Source organism: Equus quagga, chromosome 7 (genome assembly GCF_021613505.1).
Source record: "Equus quagga isolate Etosha38 chromosome 7, UCLA_HA_Equagga_1.0, whole genome shotgun sequence".
NCBI classification, from domain to species: Eukaryota; Metazoa; Chordata; class Mammalia; order Perissodactyla; family Equidae; genus Equus; species Equus quagga.
The window spans coordinates 130,245,647-130,260,248 of NC_060273.1; the positions used below are offsets into that span (position 1 = coordinate 130,245,647).

Sequence of the window (14,602 nt, forward strand, 5' to 3'; positions counted from 1 at the left end):
AATTCAAACGTGTATTGAACCATCTTCTAAGAGCCGGGACCAGGTTTTACCTGGGAGGGCACACCTGAATGGTTATCTCCCCACTCGCTGACCTTCAGGAATGGCTATGGGAAATAGTATGAATACCCCCAACAAAAGCACTAGAAGGAAGAGAATTGATTCTAAGACCCTAAAACTGGGGCCAGGGCAGCGTTGGGATAAAAGATGAGAGAACCCGAAGTCCAGGATTTCCAGTAAGCCAGTCCACTCAGTAAACGTGACCCGTGGTACGTTCTGGCTTCACACCAGCCTCCTGAAGCATTTCACCCCTGCTTAATCTTAAGCTTTAAAGGACCACATGATCAAACTTCCTTAAACTGAACTTTCTTTTGAAACATAGGCAAACCTGAGGTTGAAGCTGTGAGCAGCTCAATACATATTCACAGGCACTCTGAAGAATCTGAAACAATACAGATCGTTGCCCCACGTGTTAACACGGGAGGCTTCATGAGGCCACTGAAATTAGGAGACACTCAGTGCAGGGGCTCACATCTCATCCATCTCGACATCCCCAGCAAACGCCAGGTAAACAGCAGGTGCTCAGTAAAAGTTGCTGAACGGTGCGCTCAGCTTTGTGCTTGAAAGGCAGAGATGCTGTGTCCTTCACAGGTTTAGTCCCCCCACGTCCAACGCCCTCCTGGTAACACAGCCATCTCATGCAGATCCTAAGGGAAGGGAAACTTTATTTAAAGCCTGCCCTCCACACCTTCTGGAACTTCTCCCCCATCACATATTCTAAAAACTCTCCAAAACTATAAATGAGCACACAACTTGAGTGGATATTCAGGTTAGACACAGCTGTAAAGGACTGTGGCCACCTCCTTTAATAAGACAAAGCCCTCAGTCTTCAAGTCCAGCATTAGAAGGCGAATTTTGTAAGTGGGGGAAGAAGGGTAACCAACTGAAACACACGGTCTACTTACAAGAATGAGAGTCTCTGACTGGCCACCAACTTCGTTTTTCCAGTGAAGTTACTAAGGCCCGGAATAGTTAGGAAGCTTCTTTGTCATAATTATTCAGGAAAATGAGGAAATATTTCCAGCTTTGTGAAAACAGTTAATCCTTTTCTGCAGATACACTTTAAAATGCACATAGCTTTAAGATCTACATATGAAAGACAGTTCTTGGATCCCACTTTGATATAAAAGGTCCCAAACTTTTTTCCCCCAAGAGTGTGATCATACTTAAGCACCTAAGATACCGTCTGTTTCTGCCAAGCCTGGACCTCAAAACTCAGGACACCTTTTCAGAACAGGACCTCATTTCTACAACCTTACACGTGAGTGAAATTAAGTCTGGCCCACTGTGCAAATTTGAACAACAATGTCTAACTTTTTTTTTTTTTTAATAATCTGGAAACTCAAAGCAGAGCATGGACATGTTAAGGCCCATATACAAAGCTGGGCCAGCCTGCAGACTGGGATGGGAGGGAGGGTCTATCTAGAACTTTGCTCAACTTGGGAGACGAATCAAAGGCAATGATTCCTAGATTTGGAATTTCTTAGACAATTATTTCAAAAAACATTTTGGGGACAAAAACCACCTCTTTTGCTACCAAGTAGGCAGGGAAATTCCATGTGCTCACTGCCTGCTCCTACACATCCCGTCATCCCCACACAAGTCTGAGCAAGGAAGAATGGAGTGTCAAGCTTCCAAGGCCAATTTAAAAATTTTAACTCCAACAGTTAAAATTACAGAAGACACTATAAAATCTTTAGTCTGGATGAGCTGCTTCTGTATTTAAAGGAAAGCAAAGGAATTCAACCCCCCTCTACTTGGGTATGAACTTTTTCTACTTAACATGTTCAGTGCAAAACGCTCCAAATTATGCAGAACCAGTCCTAAAATGATTCTCTCTGTTCTCTATACATAATGAATATTTTAAGGACACAGGTGTTTACCTAAACTTCAACACCCCACCGGAACAGCGATATTTTACAACTGTTAAATGGACTTAGCAGGTAGATAAGGACAGTCCCTTGGGCTGTTTCAAGGAGTCACTGCTAACACTTCGTCCCTATCCTCTCAAAACTACCCTAAAGAACCCAGAACATCAGAGGAAATTTCTACAAAGCTGGGAGCCTTATAAGACAAGAGATCAGGGGCCGGCCCTGTGGCCGAGCAGTTAAGTTCATGTGTTCCACTTCAGCAGCCCAGGGGTGGCTGGTTCGGATCCTGGGTGTGGACATGGCACTGCTCATCAGGCCATGCTGAGGCAGTGTCCCACACGCCACAACTAGAAGGACCCACAACTAAAATATACAACTAGGTAGTGGGGGGCTTTGGAGAAAAGAAAAAAAAGAAGACAATAGAATAGAGAATCTTGCCTAATTTTCCCTTGACTATTAGGAGAAAGAAAGAAGTCACAAATAGTTAAAAGGTAAGTACAAGAAAACAAAACAACCCCTGGTTATGAGTAAGGCTTCTTATGTGTCTCTTTCACAAGTACATTATCTGATTTCTCTGACCAGGGCGAGCTCTTTTGATGCACGTGTGACAAGTAGCAGACAGAAGGGAAACACTCAAGGAGCACTTGTTGTGCCCAGATATTTGACATACAGTATCTTTTAGTCTCTGCAGCCCCCTTTAAGAGAGGAATTTGAATCTCCACTTTTCTGCCAGAAAACAAACTCAGAGAGGTTAGGTAATTCAGGTTTAGGTAATCATTAAGATCATAAAGCAGTTAAATGGCAGAGCTGTGATTCGAAACAACTCTGATTTCAAAGTTCTGATCTTTGTACCACACCCCAGTGCCGCCTCCCTGCAGATGCGCAAACATTTGAGGGTGTTATGAACGGTGTCATGCGGTCTCACTCATCAGTAGATAGATCTAGGTGAGTTTGTTTTTCCTGCTGGAAGCCATATAAATTAATGCTGTTATCTTGAGAAAGTATAGAAAGTAAAATTATAGGCTTATTTCTCAGGGAGGCAAAAATCTCAAATGCAGTCTAACAAAGGAAGAAATATTAAAATAATATTCAATATAGCCAAGTTAGACTACATCGGGAACACAAGGGTTGTAACATGACCAAAACAAAAACAACCAAAAACTAAATGAGGCTACTCACACGATACAGCGTAACAAAAGACACGTGATCAATAGATGCTGAGAACACATTTGAGAAAATTTAACATTCATCTGAGGCTCCCTCCTCCATTCTACTCCTCTGACTCCCAAAAGGTGAATTTCTGCTTAAACTGACAAAGATACCAGATAAAAAAAGGTGTGTGGCTGAGTGGGAAGGGCAGCAGCTTTAGGGTGCAATGTGCCTGTAATGGTGTCACACTCAGTCATGGATGAGTTAACCAGACACCCAGTGTCCTCATCTGTGAAATGGGATAATGTTACTTACCCCATGAAGCTGGTGTACGAGTATTTTAAAAAATATTTAAAAATTATATTATTAAATTATTTAATAGTTATAATATGATTATTAAATAAGTTATAAAATTTATAGATTTATATAATAAAGACAACAGATATTCAGCTGTTTTTTTTTTTTTTTTTTTTGAGGAAGATTAGCCCTGAGCTAACATCTGCTGCCAATCCTCCTCTTTCTGTTGAGGAAGACTGGCCCTCAGCAAACATCTGTCCCCATCTTCCTCTATTTTATGTGGGATGCCTGCCACAGCATGGCTTGACAAGCAACGTGTAGGTCTGCACCCAGGACCCAAACCAATGAATCCCGGGCCACTGAAGCAGAACGTGTGAACTTAAGTGCTGCACCACGGGGATGGCCCCTCAGCTAGTTTTTTAAGGATAATTGATTAGCCTTAATTTTCCTTCCCTTGGTGGCTTTAGCATCTTCTCTCCCATATAATTTGCAAACTGAATATATCTGAAGTTATATAAATTGGAAAAAAGCACCACAATTTTAATTCCACACATACATGCACATATTGAATATATATATTTGTGGGTATATATTCTTAATTATAACAATTACATAAGGTTATGTTATTATATGCACTATAATTGAGGGGGGAAAGCCTAAAAGGAAATAGCAAAATGTTAAAGCACGTGTTCCCCAAAGGAGGGCTCTGGGGTTTTTTTCCTTAACTTTTTTTGATTCTTACACATTTTCCAAATACTCCCTTCCATTGATGCATATTACTTTAGTGTATCTATATCAGAAATAACAAAAGATTAAATAGTTTTAATGTTGAGCTACAGAAAAATTTAAAAAATATAATGAGGAATAAGCTTAATGCCAGTTCCGTTGTGAATGATGTCTTTCCTGCACCTAATTGAGCCATTTGAACTTCTAGAAAAGGATCACAGTCACTCAAAATGTAGGATGATTAGTCAGCTTTATTGGGAGGAAGAAACCCCAAAGTTCAAACCAACAGCAGAGAGGAAGCTGATGAATGCCCTGATAGTCTGTTGGAAAGCCGTAAGCGCCTGAAGAGCTTGGGTGTGACAAGCTAATGAGAGAGAACAGGTAGGTTAAAGGGTGAGAGGAATGGAATGAACGGCAGGAGACCCGATCTGCAGAATGAAGCGAAGGCTGCAATGAGCATGTGTGACACGGCACCCTACAGGTCTGAGCTGGAGAGCAGAGGAACACAGCGATGCTTTGCAAGGGCACAATTTGGCAACAGAGTGAACAGGATGAAGAAGAGCATGGTACGGGGGAAGGGCAAGGAAGCCAACAAGCAGCCGCCAACTCCCTTTGTGACTTCAGATGGTCGAGGTGGGAACGGCACAGGGCTCGGCACCGGAAAGGCACCCCAATATGCCAACTTCCATAAAGACAAGGCTGTAGCATTAAAGAGAAAAAAACACGGGAGCATCCCACTGCTCTGGGGATATACTAAGGAGCTGACTTTAAATCTAAACTTATATTTAGAAGTTTAATAAACAGACAATTTGTAGGCTACAGTGTAGAAGAGAAGGTTACTATTAATGCAGGCATATGCTATTTGTTAGTGAGCGGGAATTAACACATGATTCAGGACAGTCAATTTTTAAAACGTGCCAAAAACTCAGCTCTGAAATGGATCATGCTATGCAAATGGAAATATGGTGACAATACAGTCATGGATCAAGAATCATTTCAACTTGATTTTGGACTAAAGCAGTTTAGGCTCATTCTCGTGAGCAAGAAGCTTCTCTGGTTTTCAGTAGGACAAGAAAATTAGCATCAGTTTGCACATTTAGGGTTTGTGGGAGACTGGACTTGTGAGAAATTACAAAACACTGCATGTGACAGCAAATCAAGCAGCAGGACACTAACCAAATACGTCAGGCTCCTCAGGTTCACGGCAGTCACATACATTTATAAAGCGCTGCTACGTAAATTACCTCACAGGACTGTAACAGCCCGTCAGAGGGAGGGACGAGTATTACCACCTCCACTTGACTGAAACGAAAATGGGTAAGTGCTTTGCTCAAGGTCCCAGAGCTAGAGGATTACAAAGATGGTTTAATCTTTAAACCAACTTTAATTTCTTGGCTTTTGTTTAGCTTTTGCTGAACTTTTGGAGGTATCCTATTATATTACAGCAAACATATTTTTATTCTCTTAGGCCAACAATACAGGGAGCAGTAGGAGGAAATGGAATGGCTGATGTGGGAAGAGGGTTGAGTTGGCAAGAGTGGGGAGGCCAACACCGAGTTTGCAGGCTGTAGAGAATGTACACAAACCACGATTTTGTAAACTACTCAGAAAGTGTATAAAACGCCCTGGGAATGGCTCTCTTGTGGGAAAGAATTTACCCCATTTGGGCAACAAAGCTGAAAACATTCTGGTTTTGGCTTGTCGTGTGTTTTTTGTTCTAACAGGCAGTACCACTGCTCACAGAAAGTCCAAGGACCGAAGTTTAGAAGAGCAGACGTTCCTGTAAACACAATGAAAGACACCAAGGTTTTCACATATTATGATTTTTTAGTCCCAAACTCAACTGTACACAACAGCCAGGGCAGCAACTACCTTAAGTATAATTCCTGTTTTTCTGCTTCAGATTTAGATTAGTTACTGATCTCCCTCAAGCGTTTCTTCCTCGGCCGGGGACTGGATGCAAATCCCCTTGCACCCCATGTCTACTGCAGATCAGAGGATACAACCCGACTGCCTATCAGCCACCAGTTCCCTAGAGTAGCTGAATACAATTTCAGAATTAGGTCATCGTTTCTACCCCAGCCATGGGGGCCCTGCTAGCATTTGTGCAGCAGAAGTGTCTATGATTGTGAAGCCAAGTGAGGGTGGAAATTTATTCTCATTATTGGTCCACTAGGGGCAAATGCTGGCAGAGAATTATGGAGATGCAGAGTCCTAAAACGCCTTCCAAGGGTCCTATAATTAAAACCAATAAATACAACAACAACAGAAGGTTTTTCTTTTGCTGAGCAGCAAAGTCTCTAACTAATGGCTAAATAGCTACAGTGCACGTCAGGGAAGTCAGAGGTAAGGAGAAGGGATGGCAGGGGTGAGAGGAAGGCCTCTGTGCCCCTGTTAGTTCACAGTCTAACAGAAAACACACAACAGTGGAGAAAAGTTAGGCCCTTTGGAAAAAGGGCAAACTACTTATAGGACAAAGACCAGCAAAGCCAAGGGGGAGAGAGAAGATTACTAGAGGGGGGATTAACGAGAGCCAGGTTCCTAGATTCAGAGAGTATGAAGTCAGCTTTGAAGGAGGGGGCACACCGAGAGAAGAGAAGGCAAGTAGAATGGGGCGATGGCACTCGCGCTTCCACAGGCTCCTTCATCCTCATCTCCTGCCCCCTTCCTCGGCTTTCAAAGACTCCATTTTACGGAAACAGACCCAAGTGGGGCCGCTCCTCCCCACTCTTCCAAAAGTCTCTGAACTTCCCGAGGAGAGGACTGGGAGACTGGCCAGGACATTCGGAGCTCTTTCTAAGTGGTGCAGTTGAAAGGGGGACAGACTGTTGACGACACTGAGAAGACCAGATGGTAGCTTAGCATCAAGGCACTGGGCAGAGTTCACCTATTGCCAAGAGCTCTTTCAACCAAGTTCAGCCAGCACATCTGGTAACACTCATAATTGTAGTAGAACCACACAAAGGAATTGGGCATCAGTTGTTAAGTCACTGACATAAATTACTGTAATTACTCCTAATACTCAAACCAGGTTCCTTATTTTGCCAGGTCACCAATATTCAGAGTCAACAGGGATTTGCTTTCCCACGGAACATGTTCTGGGCTGCCTCCATGGGAGGCAGGGGTGGAGATCAAAGACAACAGCCCTAGATCTGCTCTTCACAACCCCTGGTTCCCTGGTCTCTCTCCTAGGGCTCTATCCGCTTCCATCCTGATGTCTCCACTTGGAGAGCCTTGAGCAGCACACCAAATGGGTTTCTGCACTCTCTGGTGGATTCTTCTGGAATGGTCTTAGGCAACTCCAAACCCTCCCCTATCCCAGGCTTTCTTCCCTCTTGATATCATGTTGGGATGAATAAGAGTCATCTAGAGAGAGATGAAGGGCAGAGAGAAGTGGTCCAGAAAGAAAAGAAAGAAGGCTGTGGCTTATAGCAGGTAGGAGCCTTGCTACACGAACAAGTCAGGAGAGGGACTGCTGAGGCTTCCATGTCTCCTTCACGCCCACACTCCACGGCCACAGCCAGCCCCTGCCCCCGAGTACCTTCACCACACAGCTTTTTCCAGCCCTGGGATTACCACTTACTCACAACAATCCTACGACACTGGTGTTCTTCCCATTTTACAGAGGTGGAGACAGACTTGGGACAGCTCAATCACTCGTCCCAGATCGCAGCTGACCCCTGGAGAGCAGGTCTTGCCCCAGTCCGACTCTTAACTGGTACACTGCCTCCAGGAGATGCAAACCAGCCTCACCCAGCCCCCTTGCAACCTCCACACCCACCCAGGCTTCCCAAACTGTGCGTCAATGAGCTTTCCCATAGAAAAATAATCCTAAATGCAGAAGAGAGTAAACACGTGGAAAGAACTAGGGGTGAAGTATCTAAGGGCACAGCTCAAAGCTGAAATAAGCAAGAAATGTCTGATTTCAGTCTCATCCTTAAAAAAAAAAATCATCCATTTTGCATTCTACTCCACACCTGATCTGCAGTTCAGTACTTAAAATACAAGGAGTTGCCACCTCCAAACCTGGTAAAATTGGCACCCAAGGAGATGTACCACGTGGACCCTGTGGGCTGCACGGCCCGCACACCACCAGTGCCCAGGTAAACAGCACGAAGGGCTCAGACAGCGAAAACAGCTTCCTCTGTAATGGGCACCAACGCCAGCTTGGCTCACACTTGGCTGTACACGTTCAGGCAGCTTTGGGAAGTGTCATTCCCAGGAAGCATCTCATTTTAGGCACTTGACCCACTGATTCCAGCAGCCCTTGAGGGTCTGTCTAGGCCCCGTATCACCACCCATTACTGGGATCCACAAGGCTCTCTGGAACTGGGAATGGACGGGACCCTCTTCACGCACCGGTGCCCACAGCACCCGTCAAGAGTGTTTACAAAGTAGGGCAGCGCATTGAGAGGAAAATACTCGGGTCAAAGAGGAACCAGAACATTCTCATTCCATCTGTCTTTAGGGGCAGGGTGGTTTTATGCTGGACACTCCAAGTCTGTTCTCCATTTGAGTTGTACAATACTCTTGGAAGGTAGGTTTACTCCCATTTGGCAGATAACACTGAGCAAACCTATTCTCTACATGGTCCAGTACATAGATCCCAAAGTTCTTTGGTTCTAAATAAGTTCTTGGCATGAGCTTATTTCTTAGAAATTGGCTTTCTCCTTAAAACCAGAGTGTAATGGGAATACTAGATGGGGCAAGGGGGGAGCAAAGGGGAGGCTGGAAACACAGACTAGGTTTCTGGTACATGTTTGGCTGGCAAACATTGTAACCAGTATCTGATTAACCAGAAGATTTCTCAAATCAGCTTCAGTCAAAATGTTTTATTCATCTCTTTAAAAAGACTAAGGCATGGACTGGCCCCGTGGCCTAGTGGTTAAGTTCGGAATGCTCTGCTTCAGCGGCCTGGGTTTGGTTCCTGGGCATGGACCTACACCACTCATCGGTGGCCATGCTGTGGTGGCAACCCACATACAAAACAGAGGAAGACTGGCATAGATGTTAGCTCAGGGTGAATCTTCCTCAGCAAAAAAAAAGACTAAGGCAACAATTTAGACACTGATTATTAGACTATTGGTTGCTAAATAAAGTACTTTTATGTATAAAAATGCTTATATAAAAAAACAGAAAATAACAACTGTTGGTGAGAATGTGGAGAAATTTGATCCTGTGTGCATTGCTGGTAGAAACGTAAAATGGTGCAACCCTTATGGAAAACAGCACGGTGATTCCTGAAAAAATTAAACACAGAATTGCCATATGATCCAACAATTTCACTTCCAGGTATATGCCCAAAAGAAGTGAAAGCAGGACTTGAACAAATATTTGTACGCAGATGTTCATAAAAGCATTATTCACAATACCCAAAAGGTGGAAGCAACCCAAGGGTCCATTGACAGAAACAGATAAACGAAATGTGGTACATACATACATACATACAATGGAATAGTACTCAGTCTTAACAAGGAAGGAAATTCTGACACGTGCTTTAACATGGACATTACGAGGACAACATGCTAAGTGAAATAAGCCAGTCATGAATACAGTATGGTCCACTTACACGAGGCACTTAGACTACTCAAATTCAGAGACAGAAAGTAGAATAGTAGTTGCCAGGCTGTGGGGAGGGGGATGGGGTGTCAGTATTCAATGGGTACCGAGTGCCAGTTTGGAAGATGAAAAAGTTCTGGAGATGGATGGTGGTGTCGATTGCACAATAACGTGAATGTACTTAATGCCACTGAACTGTATATTTAAAAATGGTTAAAATGTATATTTTACCACAATTAAGAAAAATTCTTATATAGTACTTTCTATATGCCAGACACTGTTCTAACTTCTTTGCAAATAATAACTCATTTAATCTTCACAGCCACCCTATGAGGTAGGTTCTATTACTATTGTCCTCTTCGTTATTATCCTTGCCCAGAGTCCACAGGCGGCAGGTGGCAGAGGCAAGACGCACAAGCTGGCATGCCCGCTCCACCACCTCAACTGCTCTATGCTGCTGCTGCTGCTCAGCAAGGGAGACAGCCGGGCCTGGGGGACTGGCCAAACAATGCACGTACAAACAAAATAACAGCTCCTGCTGCTCACACACCGTTGGGAGGGTCCTAACGATGTCAGCCTGCTCCAGCCGCACAGTGATGAGTTTAGGAATATCCAGAGGGCTCACCAAAGAGATAGATCGTGGATCAAATTTAGCCTTTTTAACCAATTTCATAGAACCAAAGAGTTTCAAATTAGAAACGGCATCTCTCTGGTCTTATTCTCTTTTCAAGACAAGAACTACTGCTAAATTATACCAGAGAAGATATGTTTACCTTCTCCTATTTTTGTTTTCTTAAATTTCCAAAAAGTACACAGAACTGATGGTCCATGAAAGAACCTAATCCCCAGAGGCCATGAGACGAAGGCTCCAAGTCTGGGAGGCACCAGCTCGAGCAGCTCACTTACTTATCCTCTCTGGGTCTTACATCCTCATCTGCCAAATGGGAATACTTTTAAATCTATGTCCTCTTTAACAGTATTAATGGCTTAAGATTATTAGGTCAACGTATAGAAAAATACATTCAACAAGTTAAAAAGCTGTTCTCATAATTCCATCCACTTGGAGGTTGTTAAAAATAAAGATCTAAATAAAATACTTGACAGACAGGCCAATAACGATCACATCCAGGTCTCAAACGTTGCTCCAGAGTTCTCACCAGTTCTTTGCATGTTGTTACTCATCTATCCAAAGGTAACAAGACATTCACAATATACATACTATTTCACCTCTGCTCAAAGAAAATGCCTTTCCCCTATTGTCAGCATTCTGCACACCTCTCCCCAGGTCACACTGGGACAACAGTAAAGCAGACCATGGGGCCAGCCTGGTCACATAGCAATTAAGTTCGCACGCTCCGCTTCGGCGGCCTGGAGTTCACTGGTTCAGATCCCAGGCAAGGATCTACACATTGCTTATCAAGCCATGCTGTGGCAGGCGTCCCACAAATAAAATAGAGGAAGAGAATAGAAACTCAGGGCCAGTCTTCCTCAGCAAAAAGAGGAGGATGAGAGGCGGATATTAGCTCAGGGCTAATCTTCTCCCCTCCCCTCAAAAAAAAGAGTAAAGCAGACCAGAGAGCTAGGGACATGACAAATGTGAACCCCTCTAGCCTAGGGCTCCAATTTCTCTACCTTTTTTTCAGTATATTTTATTTTGTATGTCTTTCTTAAGAACAAGGGCATTCCACGATATGACCTCAGTACAATTATCCCAATCAGGAAACAATATTGATACAACACTGTTATCCAATCCACAGTCCATCTTCAAGTCGCACCGCTGGCCCCAGGAATGTCCCTAACAGCTTTCTTTTCATCCCACACACTTGGCTGTGTGTCTCTCTAGCCTCCTTTCACCTCCAACTATTATCAGCCTTTGTCTTCGTTGATCTGATGTTTTTGAGGATTACAGACCATTAGTTTTGTAAACTGTCCAACTGTTTAGATTTGACTGATGCTTGCTCATGAGTTGATTCAGGCTACACACTTTTTGCACTTACCACCCAACACAAAACTCAAGTTGTGTGCTTTTCACAGACTCAAATCAGGGGGCAGAGATGTTGGTTTGTCTCAATATGGATGACGTCAACTGTAATCATTAGGTTAAGGTGACGTGTGCCAGGTTTCTCCACTCTATATTAATTATTTTTTCCTTTGTAATAAGCAGGTAATTTGTGGGGAGACACTTTGAGACTATGTAAATACCCTTCTCATAAAACTTTCTCCTCCAATATTAGCATCTATTGAGGACTTGTTTTTTTTTTTTTTTAAAGATTGGCACCTGAGCTAACTGTTGCCAATCGTTTTTTCTTCTTGTTCTTCCCAAAGCCCCCCAGTGCATAGTTGTATATTCTAGTTGCTGGTCCTTCTGGCTCTGCTATGTGGGACACTGCCTCAGCATGGCTTGATGAGTGGCATGTAGGTCCATGCCCAGGATCTGAACCAGAGAAACCCTGGGCGGCCAAAGCGGAGCACGCGAACTTAACCACTCGGCCACAGGGCTGGTCCCTATTGAGGACTTTTTAACTCCATTATTCCTTCTATTATTTAAGATCGTCTACTGTAAGAAAGCGCCTCCTTTCTCCTCATTTGCTTATTTACATCAGTTTGTGGATGTTATATTCAATCCCACACCTTGTATTTGAAAAATCAACATATAAAGGGAAAATGCACCAAAGTGACCTGGAAACAGAAAAAAAAAGTGTCGAGAAAGGACTAAAATCTTATACAAGTATCTCATAAAACTAGTCTAAAGTTTGCCCAACAGATGTGCTAAAATTTCAGCCATGAAGTCTGCAGTTGAGCACCTAGTCTGTGACAAAACCCTGGGTGTATTTCAGACACCAAATGCCCTGTCCCATGGCAGCTACCATTTGGTAATTTACCAGGCTTTGTGCTGACAACCTGACAGGTAATTACTAACCTTCCCAACAGCCCCGCCAGACAGAGAGCCCTAATTTACAGAGGACAGAAACGCGGCTCAGAGAACCGGGGACATGCCCAAGCCCTAGTGCCGGGTAGGCCAGGTTCAGGGTGTGGGTTCTAGAACCCATGCTCTTCCAGACGGCTCTGTGCCCTCATCTATATATACACTGGGACGAAGTTCAACTTTCAAGTTCGTACATCTACCATCACCTTTGCTTCCATCCATTTTATGCATCAGATAACTAAGATACTGAAATGAGGTTCTACAATGAGATGATTTAAAACTCTGGAAATTATTAACTTGTATATGTTTTCTCCCTATAAATTGTGGCACTCCTATTGTATAACCCCTTCCGGAAAAAAATTTCAACCAGGACCTGGTTTATTGAAGCTTCCATTGCATGTCTCCTCAGATTCCAGCAGAATGAATGGGGTCTTTATTTCTGGCATCATATTGTTAGATCATTTTAAATTTAGGAGAAAAAGGAAGGAAGTGCGACTCAGGCGAGGAGAGATGTTGACACACACTCAGCGTTGAAACTCTTCATCCCAAGTGAAGGGAGCACGAGCGGCCAGGTGTGTCCTCCTCCCGCCCCGGGTTCTACGCCTGTGCCAGGCGGTCAGCTTACTTTGTGCGAGCAAGAACTCCTGTTCCTTGCCCTCTCCACCACACACACAGCAGGCACACAGCTTACCTATTCGTTCCTCCAGCTATTCAGTGGTTGAGTCAATCCACAGATCTACCTTATGACAAAGACTGCAAACATTATAACCCAGTTTTACTGTGATAACATTTTCACTCAAGGAAATGAGATCAGACTACTGGAAGTTAAGAAAGACTTCTTATAATAAATCATGCCATAGGTTTCTATTTTAATCGGAAGGGTGGGAAGAAGAGAATTACAACATCCACAGAAAATCTGAGAGAGAGAGAGTAGATTTATTATCAACCAAGGCCTAATAGCCCAATCCTTCTTTACAGCTCCCTTGACCTTCTCCACCAGCTTTTGACACCTTTGTGATAATGTCTCAGCTGGAGGGGCTCAGATGACACAGAGAAGAATCAACCACCTTATCTATGATGCAGGCTTTGGGTCCCCATTTCTTGCCAGTTCCTTTCTTTCTTCCCATGGCCATTCCTTAGGCAGTGGGTAGGGTTTTTCTACTTTCCATTTTGTGGGCAGAGCAGCTCTTCCTGATTCCTGGAGTTAATGCAGGGAGAGCTAGGTACCATCTCCCTACTCCCCAAAGGCTCAAACTTCATGCCACAGGTGCCATCCTACTCAACATTCAGGCTTTGAACACCCTCTGTATTTATGGCACATGGGGATTTCTCACACTTGCCTTCTTTTGATATCTTTTACATGATGCTCGTCTGCACCAGTTCAGTCCACCAAGTTAACCAGGAAGCAGGGAAGTAACAGGTATTAACAATGCTTTGTAAGCTGAAGGCTCAGAGCCACAAAAGTCAGGACTGAATGGCAAAGGGTACCTGGCTAGTTAACAACAGACCCAGAAGTAGCAACCAGCCCAAATGTGTACCTGAGACCCACAGGACCCTAGGTACTGGCTTTGTAAGAAACAGCATTATTAGAGTGGTACCTCGCTTCCCACCAGGCTCTTAATCCTTTCTTCCTCCTGTGCCGCTGCTTCTCATATTGCATGACTTAGACACAACCTCTTCAAAAGTGAGTAATTTAGAAGGTTAATTATTTTTGCCTGGAATGAATACAGAAGAGTTTACTGAAATGTGATAGATAAGACCCACAGAGGAATGTGACTAAACAGAGGGAGGGGGCATCAGTTGGAGCCCAGACTATGAAGACAATGGTGATGATCCCAGCGATCAAACACCTGCTCCCCACTACTTAGCACTTACAACTGTGCATTCTCCTCAGTCCTTTACACAGATAATTAATGCTCACAGAATCTGTGAGGCAGATGCTATTATTTCCATTTATCAAATGAGGAGACCGAGGCACAGAGTGGTCCTTTGTGGAGCCCAGATTAGCACCAAGGCA

General features: G+C 43.7%; 1 protein-coding gene and 1 long non-coding RNA gene across 3 annotated transcripts in view; one reads left to right on the top strand and one right to left on the bottom strand.

The window, feature by feature from the left end:
* IQGAP2 (IQ motif containing GTPase activating protein 2) overlaps positions 1-14,602 on the bottom strand; it is a 267,686-nt gene that overhangs the window by 229,276 nt on the left and 23,808 nt on the right. The window lies entirely within an intron of this gene.
* LOC124241882 (uncharacterized) lies at positions 5,366-6,324 on the top strand. Its single transcript, XR_006889347.1, has 3 exons — positions 5,366-5,417; positions 5,825-5,906; positions 6,004-6,324. It is a non-coding gene; the product is annotated as an uncharacterized LOC124241882 (long non-coding RNA).